The following is a 12,375-nucleotide window of genomic DNA, read 5'->3' on the forward strand; positions in this document are numbered from 1 at the left end:
GCGAAGGCGAAAACCTTTTTTGAGTTGTTAGGCCTGAAAGGAAATTTTGATGCGTCTTCTGGCTGGTTGATTCGTTTTAAGCAGCGACATGGAATTCGAGAAATTGGACTTCATGAGGAGAAACTTAGTGGTGACCAACAAGCAGCCGACGATTTCCACCATGAATTTGAAGAATTTGTTTTAAAAGAAGAGCTATCTTTTGAACAAATTTACAATGCCGACGAATCGGGACTTTTGTGGAAATGTCTTCCCACTCGCACTTTGGCATATGAAAGTGAAAGTAAAGCGGCGGGTCATAAAAGTAGCAAGAAAAGGATCACTATGATGTCTTGCAGTAACGCTACTGGTGGACATAAACTTAGACTATTTGTCATTGGAAAGTCAAAAAAACCGAGACATTTCAAAGGCACAAAGATAGAAAATTTACCCGTTGATTACTTTAACCAAAAAAAAAAAAAAAAAAAAAAAAAAAGGATGGATGAACCGAAACATTTTTCAAGAATGGTTCGAGAAAATCTTTGTTCTTCAAGTGCGTAAACATCTTAAATGGAAAAAAACCTGCCTGGAAAAGCTGTGCTATTGATCGACAACGCACCTTCTCACCCAGCAACAAGCGTGCTAAAGTCTTCTGATGGACAAATTTTTACAAAGTTTCTCCCCCCAAATGTTACTGCGCTAATCCAATCCATGGACCAAGGAGTCATTGCAACAATGAAGAGAACATACCGAACCAAGCTGCTAATGACCAAAATTGAAGAAGGTTATGATCTGGAAGAGTTTTGGAAACACTACACAATCTTGGACAGCATCTACGATATTATTGTATCTGCATGGGACTCAGTGAAACCGTCAACCCTCATAAAATCATAGAGAAAACTCATGCCTAATGTTGAAGCCAACAACAACCTAACCCCTTTGAGTTGTGAGGAAGAAAATAAAGATGTAGACCCGCCCACGCCAACTCTTGCCGATATGGTGTAACAGTTCCGTGTGGTGAGAACGTCAATGCTGAAAACATTAAGGAGTGGTGGGAGTGTGACGTCAACGAACCTGGCTTCAAATGATAGAGAGATGACGAAACTGTGAAGAAAGCAAGGGGAGAGACTGAGAATGAAGGAGAAGGATGTGAAGGCGAAGAAGAGCCCACTGTGCAGATGCGGAAGACTCACGAAAAGGCTTTGCAACAACTTGACGGACTGCTGAGCTATTTGGAAGAACAAGATGACACGGAATTGGCCGAAAAACTTATGCTACGAAAAATGCAATCTCGGATCAAGAGAAAATGCTTCCAAAGCAAGAAGCAAACACAAATGACTGATTTCTTCAAAAAGGTGTAGTTTTACAGTTATGCTTTTGTAATTACATAATACATTACAGTATTAAAACAGTACATATGTATTAATTTTTCTGTGTATCCTTGACGCCTCTCGTAAGTACAAAGCACTTTTCTGTTTTCATTAACAAAATGCATTTTAGGTTAGTTTTGAGTGGTATACTAAAATATTAAGCGTTAGTTAAACATTTCCTGCTGTTTATTTCACGTTTTATTGTACATAAAACGATTTTTCAAAGTTGGAATGACTGTTTTATGTTTTGCTATACCCGTTTTAAGCTTTTTACGGATTATCCGCGTTTTTTGTTATCCGCAGCGGCCGCGCCACCCAATTCCGCGGATAATTGAGAGTGTACTGTACATAGCAAAATTTAAATTAAAAGTTTTAAAATTCGTTGAAGTTAATGACGTCAAATCTGCTAGAAGACAATTGGTGTTCAGTCTACTTGGATTCGATAATGTAGAAAACAAAAAGATGGACTGAGAAAGACAAGCAGCTTCGGGAAGAAAAAGCTGCAAAATTGCGACAATGAAACACTGCGTTATAGCACAGCAGTGGGAAAACGGCATAACTTCGGCTTGAAAATGAAGCCCTTACAGCGCAAAAATTCAACATGAACAGAGGCTAGATCGATCGTTTCATGAGAAGAATAACAATTGTACAAGGCTACCAAAGATTTTATGAAGAAAAGGTCTTACAATTCCAAAGGTTCGTAACCTAACAAAGAAAAGATTAAAACTACAGTCTTAGACATATAGAAAACGCAGATCAAACTCCTGTACTATTTCAGCATGCCTAATCACACAGTTACTCAGTACAGTGTTATAAATATAAGAGAAGCTCAAATGAAGCTTTAATCGACTAAAATTGCATATAAAACAATTGTTACATTGTAAGAACAATGTTTAAATTAACGATGACTGTTGCCATTCAATGTAGTATAATTTTAGTGCTGCCAACAATATTAAATATTATACCACATACATTAACAATCAAAAGGCACCGTCTTCTGTGTTAGTAAAAGCTACAGGAGCTGAAAAGGGGGATTGCACAGTACCATTAGCAATGACTGTTGACAGTGAAAACTTTCTACCTTATGCAGGTTTTAAATGAAAGATGATGCTGAGACCAAAAAACTCCCTCCTGGAATAACGGTTAAAGCACATGAGAAGGGTTGGATGTCATCTGACTTCATGAAAAATTGACTCACGAAGTTGTATCGAACCATCGTCCAGGTGCTTCTCTAAGAAACGTCAATTAGCCTAGAGCAATTTCTGCAGACATCTCATGGAAGACGTAAAAAAACAAATGCACCAACTGTCATTCCAGGAGGACTTATTTCCACTTCTTCAAATATTGGACATATCAGAGAATAAATCGTCCAAAGAATATCTCAAAAGTTTTATAATGAATGAATATCAGTATAATGAATGAATATTAGCAAAGTCACATAGATTTACGAGAGTCGCAAAATCCGAACAGCATCCAGTGAATTGCTTTCTTTGCGGGTCTTGGTGCATCAGTCTCATTTAAAAAGCAATAATAGTGAACAGCTTCAAGAAAACGGGATATCAAATGCCCTCTATGGTTCTGAAGATTACACGTGGGAAGACAGACTTGATGATGATGACTCTCAAGCTACAGCAGACGATGTAGACAGCAGTTTCAGCAGCACTGCATGATTTGAGTCTTAGGGAATAGCAGTGAACAGCAATCGGAACAGGTAAGATTCAAGTTACAGGAAAGAATAATTGAAGATATTTTATACAATACTGTAATGTTAACTTTACGTTCCATTCTTAATGGAATGCAAGTTTCTTTTAAGAAAATAATATTGCGATAGTTACCAGTAGTTTATCCATGACTACTTTTTATTTGTTATGTTCTTACTGTAATCACGTTCTTTGGAAATTAGATTACTCGGATAATTTTCCCCTCCCGAATTTTGAAAGATAAAATTATTAAAAAGGGGGGATATATCAGGAAATATAACTTCTAGAGCAAAGGCCTAACAAATATATTTTTGCGTCTATAAAACAGGAAACTACACTTTACGCATCCAGCTTTCAAAATTTTTCCTATTTACCTTTTTGACACCTGACTGAATATACTCGGGCGTAATTTGTCATAACTTGAACAAATCAACTTCCCTAACTATGTATTCACACTACTACAAGCGCCGAAATCGAATCGGGCTATCATGTAATTCATGCAGTACCTCGTTATCTTAAAACAGCTGGAATAACCGCCCTTAGTTCAAGGATTAACACCGTGCTTTCCCGTTAAAACAGAATATCATTGATAACATTATAATTTTCGATCCTAATCTTAATTGCTGCTCCCTTATTTTCTCAAAATTCCTGACCCTTTGGATATTTACAAATTTTTAAAACTCTGGATGTCTCTAATGTTTACTATAACACAACGGACGGAAACATTATATTACAATTGATTTTAATCCCCTCCTTGTCAAACCTGATCCTTGATAAAGCATCAGTAACTCTATTTTCTTTCCTCGGTCGGAGCTTGAATTTTAAGTTATACTTCTGAAACTTCAAGGTCCATCTAATCATTATAAGATAAAAATTCTTTGGCATAGGCAACTGCATGAGTGGTGTGATTCGGGAAAATTGTGACCGATTTTTTGCAAAAAATACTTCCGAATTTTGTTTTAATCACACTGACAAATGCGAGTGCCTCGTGTTTTGTGACGGAACAGTTTTCTATAGGGTTCGGCTAAAGTATGCAATTTCATGTCCATCTTGCATTAAGTAAATCTGTACCTGGCGAGGATATTAAGGCTTGCTGTAGTGCTTCAAAGGTCTTGTTTATCTATTCTGACCATTTAAATCTCTTTTCTTCTCTTCAATTCCAACAAGTTTCTGCAACGTTATTTATAAAACTGGGATAATATGAGAATAATTCTATGAATGAAGCTTCTTTTACTTTGCCATTTGGGGGCGAGGACTAAAATTTCTGACTCATTGGTTATAGTTCCCTCTAAAATATGGAAGAGGGAACTAAAACCGATGATAATGTATAACTATTTAGCAATCGTAAATACCTTAATATTACTTACTGCCATACCCTTGGGCACAGGTTGCTTGTAAACTTACACTGTCCGTGAGGGAAGAGAACACTCAAAATAGAAGGCAAGCCAAAAAGTACTCTTGACAGTTTGATGGTAGGTGACGCTCGCACTGCCCCCTCCAGGTTCTTTTTCCTCAAACCTAGAACAGAATTCCAGTTAGTGCAGCAGAACTATACCTACAGCAATGATGAAATTCAGTTGCCCCCATCCACTTCTACTGGTACCTTAACTCCTAACTTTTAATCACATGTCCTTCAGTAACAGAAAAACTTCCGGTCTTTTCATGTTTCTCTAATGAAACCAATTTTTTCGCAACGCACAATATCCCTCGCCTGCTGAAAAGTCACTGGGCTATCACACAATTCAAAAAACAATAAGAGCCTAGGTTCTCCATTTTGACATAAAGGCGGTTTTCTTTGAACTCACTGTGATCTGAAAGTATTCCGATGTTAAATCCATTGTTGTCAATACACATCTTTTCACCGTCCTAATGATTTTCTCAATAATAGGTATAAAGTAATTCAGGTTTTTATTTTGTTTATAGTAATTGACCCTCCATGACCCATTATGTGTCATTGTTTAGCACTTCTTTTCTATGTGACACTACTGGACTTGGGTAGGTGCTTGATATTGGTATTAAAATTTTGTTTTCTTTAATCACATCTTACTTAGATCTACATGATGGACTGCTACCTGTACTGAGTACATGCATTAATCCTATCTTATCATAAAATAAATCTGTGTACTCTCCTATGACGTCTAAGATTTTTTTCTTTTCTCCATCTAGCAGATACAGATCCATTGCTTACATCCTTAATCTCTAATATTATTGTGTTTTCTTTAAATTCTCATGAGGATCTATTCTACGGCAAGAATTTTACTCCCCAAGTAATACATATCTGCAACTCCTTTAACTAAGAATAACATCTTCCTAGACCCGTTTAATGACATGCTTTCCAGTACTGTATTTTGCCACCGCATTTAACTGTACCTGCAGGTATCCAATTTCACATTTTTCACCCCAATAATGTACAACAAGATTTGAGAAAGCTTTCGACTCTTGGAACATTCAACTTCCCTTTTATGTCCTTTCCCCCTTTCTTCACATGTGATATCTACAAGCTTTGATGTTTCACCTTTCGCTCACTTGAATACCACACTGATGCTACCACATTTGCCATTACCATAACAAAGAATATATATCAGTAATAATTACAGAAAATCCATACAGTTAACATTTGAAAATTTCATGCAATAATAAATCACTAATTAAACTGCTATTTTTTCAACAGATACCATACTAGTACCAAGGAGGTAGGAAGTAAGATGGAGTAGCCCTAAACAAGTTTCTCCCGTACCCTGCTCTGAAGAACTGGCGACCAAAACATTGGCTCATTTACCATTGAGTTCAATGGGATTTGACGCGTTCGAATGTAAATATTTTGTAATTACGTCGTAAATATACATATAAATGTATATATTTCCTTTTTCTACAACACTTCAGAGTCCTAAGTATATGAAAACAACATATTTTTAAACAACATTTCATTCTGAATGGAATTAAATGCTATACTTTTCACAGGACAGTTTTCTCAGAATGATTTAATTTGAATGAAATATTTTCACAAGTTTTCATTAATTACATTAGAAAAAAAAAATTAAGGAAATTCGATTTTATTCGGTTAAGGTACAAAAATTAAGTTCAAAGTTTATTGTATTATTAATATTAAAATTATGCATTATCTCTTTTCTATTTATAGAGCTTCTTCCTAAAACACTTTCTTAAATATGACGATTTTTTGGCTTCTGAGGCATCTTTGAAATCGAAAAATGTACGTCAATTTATAATTAATGCTCTATTCGGTTCATTTTAAATTAGAGAATTATTAGGAATTAGCGAATACTTTAAATAGTACTTGACTTTCTCTGAACATTTCTGAAAGGGAATAAAATAAGTTTTTTTTTTTTTTTTTTTTAAAGTATTATTTAAAATTTGTAACTGAGTTATTATAAAATGTAAGGGAAATAATTCTTTTAATTATACTCATCAGATTTTTTTTTACCTTTCATTTCAACAATACATATTCCAAAACTCTTTATTACGTTCTTAAGTGCGCATCTCATAGCATTTGCTTTTAACAGACTGCTTTCCAATATGAACAATTCTTGCTTAAATAGTTTTATAACGTATTTGTCAACAGGATTTCAATTTATGTTTACAATTCAATATTAAGGTTATTATATATTTAGATAACATTTATAATCATTATAAATTAGATTTCTTCACAGTTGTTTATAAGTGAATAAATTCTTCATTTCAAATACATTTATAGATAATTTAATGAATATTTAAGTATTTCGTCAAAGGCAGATACATGCTTTTTGCAAGCACATGCATAAATACCCATACATATTTAATATTTTTCATTTCCGGCATGTGCAAATCTTTAATTTCTGTGCATTCACTATATTTTTCGTATAAAGTAATTTACAAGCATACACCCAAAAGTTTTACATAAAAAATATATATGAATATAATTTGAATGAAAATTATATGTATTATTTATTAATTTTGACGAGGATTGCAGCAATTGATGGTAATTTTATTTTTAATTAACACAAATAAGTAAAACTTGTAAGCCCAAAGTGATTATTTTTCAGATATATAAAATTAAAACGATGGGTTTAAAATGAGCAGCAGTAAAGCCTCTCCTCTAAAACATTTTAAAAGGTACATGTTACAATAATATATGGATGTGAAAAAAATTTGTTTTATTTAAAACATTTTGGCATTTGGAAAATAAAATAAAAGTAGCGAATACTCTATCAAGGGTATCGAAAGACACATACAATTTTAAATGTACTGTAAGGTATTTTTCTCTTTAAGCATAAATTTTTCTTAAAATTGATATTTTTGTAGTTCAACAGCTTAGAATTTTATAAAACAAATTCATAATCAAAATCGCTGTTGTTAGTTATCGAAAAATAACCAAGATGTGATTTTTGCGTAAATGTCACTAAACTATAGAAATTGCTATTATCCATCACACTATGAATGTTTCTTTCATGCGAAAGTGTCCATTTTTCAATTTGTATGGAACTGTCGTATGTCGAAATACTATCAGAACCATGTCAAGCGAGCTTCTGAATGTAAACAAAGAACACCCCATCTGGTGACCCAAACTTCTAGCGCCAGTTGGCCCCTCCTCCCTTTCCTACCTCCATGACTAGTACAGTCAGAATAATCTTAAAAGCATTGTTTGTTTTAGGCAGGTTTAACTGGAATTATACTGTTTAACGACTATTATACTTATTGTTATATTTTGCACTAATAGTTGCTTGCAGCCATTATATTTGTATTGTTAATGACCTCAGACTTTCTGATGTACATGGTTTCTTAATTTTTTCCAATAATGCACAGTTCAGGAGTAAATTCTAAGTAGATGACAATTAATACACTTTACTGGATTTGTTTCTTCTTAAGTTACATAGTTTCAAGTCTTAGAAACTGAAAATAAATATTTCATACACACAAAAAGTTAACTCAATTTAGTACTGCATACTTGCCAACCTATGACACTAAAAAATCAGGAGATTTTTCACAATGTTAAAAAGACTTTTTAAATGATAAAAATATATTTTTTAATAATGAATTAACTTTAAATAGTAACTAATTCTTAAATGCAAGCAATGCAAAAATACCTTACACATAAAAAACATTTTTATTACTTGCATCGTTTAAGAAAAAAAAAAAAAAAAAAAAAAAGGACACTTTAATCAGTTTTCGTACAAATGTTACATACAGTGGCAGATTTTGCTTTCTTTAACAAAGAAACTTCATAATTTTGTTCATAGCAATTACCACGTAGGCATGCTTTTGCTAATAAAAGTTTTTCTAATGTGTCATCACTAATATTAGATCTAAATTTAGTCCTCGGTTTTGCAACAACACTGAAAATCCTCTCACACTCTGCATTACTATGGGGCCAACATAATTCTAGACAGTTCACTATATTTTTAAATTCCATCAGCACCTTTCAGTTTTCCAATTAAACTCCACTGGGTGTCAATCCTAGTTGATTTTATAACTTCATCCAAGTTTTCTAATTGTAAACTGCTGTTGGAACTGTTTCAATTTTTCCTTCCTTTTAGAACTCCTTTCAAGATAATCAAATAAATACCAACTATGTGTTCATGCACATTTATCGGTAAAGAAGCTACCTCTTTTTCAGCTGCTAAATTTAAGAGGTCACAGGTGCACCTCATAATCTGCAAATCTGAATTTTACTTTTTTTGGAGATGCCTGCAACACCAGCCTACCAATACTGGTGCATTTAACTGTGCTATATTAAAGCCTGTCAAATGTCCTTCTAAAGTGGGAACAGAAAGTAAACTGCACTCAATTTCTGAAGACTCTGTATTTAAAAAAGAAACAATTGGATACAGTTTTGAATCAGTATTATTGCTCCCATCTGTACAGAGGCAGAATGGAGCTGCTTTAATGCAATCAATAACTGAAGATTTATTTTTCAAACCCATTTCTTTAACAATTGCACCTGTTTGGGTTCTTGCACTTGAGTATTTCTTAACGCTTTCACTATCGGGAAACATTTTTCTAAATAAGCTGCAGCGTGATGCGATGCATTCAGTGGCAGGTTGTGCTCCAGTAAAAAGGCAGAGAACAGATATTTTGCATTAACTTTTTGATCCTTTGTTTCTGAAGAAAAATTAATTTTTCATTTTTTTCAAAACAACTCATGTTGCCCTTGTGTTTTTGTGTACACAAATGTTTGAGAACATCGCTCTTCCACTATGCGAAATCGAAAAATCCCAACGACAGGCATTACACATCGCAAATTTATTACATTTTCTAATGAAATAATGAAAGGAACATCAATGGTGTACGATTTTTGAAATGTACACGAGTATTTCACCTTTCTCGCAGACATAACAAAAGATGATAATTTCTAAAACTATTTCTTGAAGGCACGTGTACTCACATAACTCAGGACAAAATAACTAAAGAACATACAAAAAACATCTTGCTTTGTCCTCATTGGCTAATAGATGCCAGATGACACGCATTGGAGCTCGATGCCTATTGGAGAACAACGTTTCTGGATATGTATATGCTTTCACTCACAAAGCAGAAGTTATCTGATTTGCAAGGTTTTGTTTTAGATATAATCTAGAGAAATTCAATTGCTTTCAGACATCCAAATTCTTTTTTTTTTTTTTTGTTCATATAACAAAGTATTAAGCCAAATTCCATAAAAATAGTGAGAAATTTTAAGAATAAGAAAAAGTCGGGAGAAATATATTGTAAATTGGGTCGGGGGGAGAGCGGTGGAAAATCAGGAGAGTTGGCAACTCTGGTACTGAATTAGCCCGTTTTCAGAATTCTGTAAAGCGTTCCAAAATACTGATTTACAAACCATATTGTAGCAGTACCCACAAACACTTTTAAACTAGCCTTCATTATTGATGACCACTACTGTCATCCATCAATCCATGCATGTCTTTGATTCAAAGGTCTTGATAAATCTGACACTAGTAACCCCATGATACAGAGAAAAAATAATTTATAAGAATTTAGCAGACTGTAGGTATGCTTTCTGAAGTCTATCTTGGAAAAATGCTTTAAAGATCAATGAAGAAAAATAAATAAAACATTTTTACTAGGAGGGGAGGGATAGGAAGTAATACATCAAATTAAAAAAAAAAAAAAAAAAAAAAAAAAAAAATCTTGTAATAAGATTAAAAGATTTAAGAATAGTTCTTTGCAGCTGTCATTTCTGAAAAATTCTCTGAATCGATTTTAGAGTAAAATGCCAATTTAAAACTTCTAATTAAATGCACACAGCGATTAAAGTATATTAACCCCATTTTCTATCCAAATGAATCAAATATTTCATAAATAGGATAAATTTAGCATTTGGGATATTTTTTTGACAAATGGTTTTCAAGCCAAAGTCCCAGCCGTAGTTAATTGGTAGGATACATCATGTCTTACACGTAGTGATCCACTTACTATAACCACACATATTATTCTGAAAAACTTTATCATATGAAACAGATTTTACATTGTATGGTATAGAGTAAAGCAATCTTTGTATAACCCAAGATCTCATATTTGTTCTTTTTTCTATGTTCATTTATGTACGAACACAGCAGCGTCTTGATTTTCCAACTATAGAAGATGATCCCCAACATTCAGGAGATTCTAAGTACTTTTTAACCCAGCAGTAACTTTTACACTGTAAGTGGGACATGTATATCCCGTTAGTAGTCAAAGGGTTAATGAAATAAATCTCTACTCAGAAACGATATGCTTTTGAAATCCCAAATACATATAATAAATTTGGTGAGTTCTGAGTCAAAAAATTAATATTTGTCATTTACACTAAAACTAAATTAGATTTTTAGCATATCAGAAATTCTAAAATTGAAATAACTACTCAGAAAAAGTTCAATGTTTATTTTTATATAGTTACTGTTTATACATATGCACATAAAGCATAAATAACATTTTGAAGTAATTTTTTTAAAATGTAAAATCTTTTTTGCATAGAAAGTTGAGATATTTGAATACAAAACATTCTGCTTTACATTAAAAACAGATATATACATTTTATATACAAAAGAAACACAATGAAATGTTTAACTACTACATTTATACAAAACATATGTATATAAGTTAAGCTGCTTAAAATGAATGCTATAATTATGAATGCATTCAAATGAGATCTCTAACAGCCAGCATGCCAGTAAATTATTATTACTGTGAGATAGTTTGCAATGTAGAATTTTGACTTAATGCATATTTGCAAAGTCTAATTTTCTTTTTACCTTCTTAAACTAGCACTTGTTTATCACAGTTTTTGGTGGTGATATTAAATTTAAGAGAGAGAAGAACCTGGGACGGCAATACATTTAAATTTTTAGAAATACACAGCATTTTTATGCTTTATTAACATAAAAAAATTTGTTTCATAAAAAGCCTTTGCTATTTATAAATTCTTTTTATCCGTCCAACCTTCCCCTCACACCTACATAAAAATAGGGATTAAATGTTAACCAACCATATCACTGGTGACCCAAATTCTCAGGACTAAAACATAAAAATAATACAATTATTGCCATTTTGATTTAAATCAGTATAAATGTTTTAATTATGAGTGAAATGAGTTTTGTATTTTGTACCAATTTTTTTGGGCAATAAGGTTAGAAATTAAATGCCCAAGCTCTATTCCCCCTCACACACCCAATGCATGTATTTCTCAAGTACAAATAATAAAAGAAATAAAGTTATATAATATAATAACTTCCTAATTTTATAAACTTTACCTCTATATCGCAAAACACACCCATAAAAAATGCAACAAACTAAACCCAATTATAGTATGAAAAGCAATGTAAAACACATATTATTATTTGAGATGTATTTGTGCAAAACTGATTAAACTTATATAATACATAAAGTATTATGAATAAAATGTCACTTCAAATTTAAAAGTGTAATGGTTGCAAACATGCTTGAAGAACATATTGCAGTTACATATTGTGTTCAAAATTAAGGGAAAATAACCACACTTTCTTCAAATTTCTCAAAAAAAAAAAAAAAAAAAAAAAAAAAAAGTATGAATACAGAGTAATATAAAACAACAATTCCTACTACAGTAATAACCATACATGATCATGATAGAAGGCATTCCAAAACTAATATTGCAACATGGGCCTCTAATAAGACTAACATAACATATAGTCATATGTTAACACACAATAAGTCATCATACTATGAATGAGACAGCTGATCAGTCTTTGTGGCAGTTGAACACAGTTCTGTATTAATTGCTGGATGGCAAACACATACATATTAAATCAGATTCATGTCTAGAAATTTGGCTGGCCAATCCATCTGCTGAATAATCATGCTTTACAAATACTCAT

The sequence above is a fragment of the Stegodyphus dumicola genome, chromosome 6, assembly GCF_044657685.1.
Source record: "Stegodyphus dumicola isolate Sdum_Otavi_A_Nest chromosome 6, ASM4465768v1".
In the NCBI taxonomy this organism is placed as follows: domain Eukaryota; kingdom Metazoa; phylum Arthropoda; class Arachnida; order Araneae; family Eresidae; genus Stegodyphus; species Stegodyphus dumicola.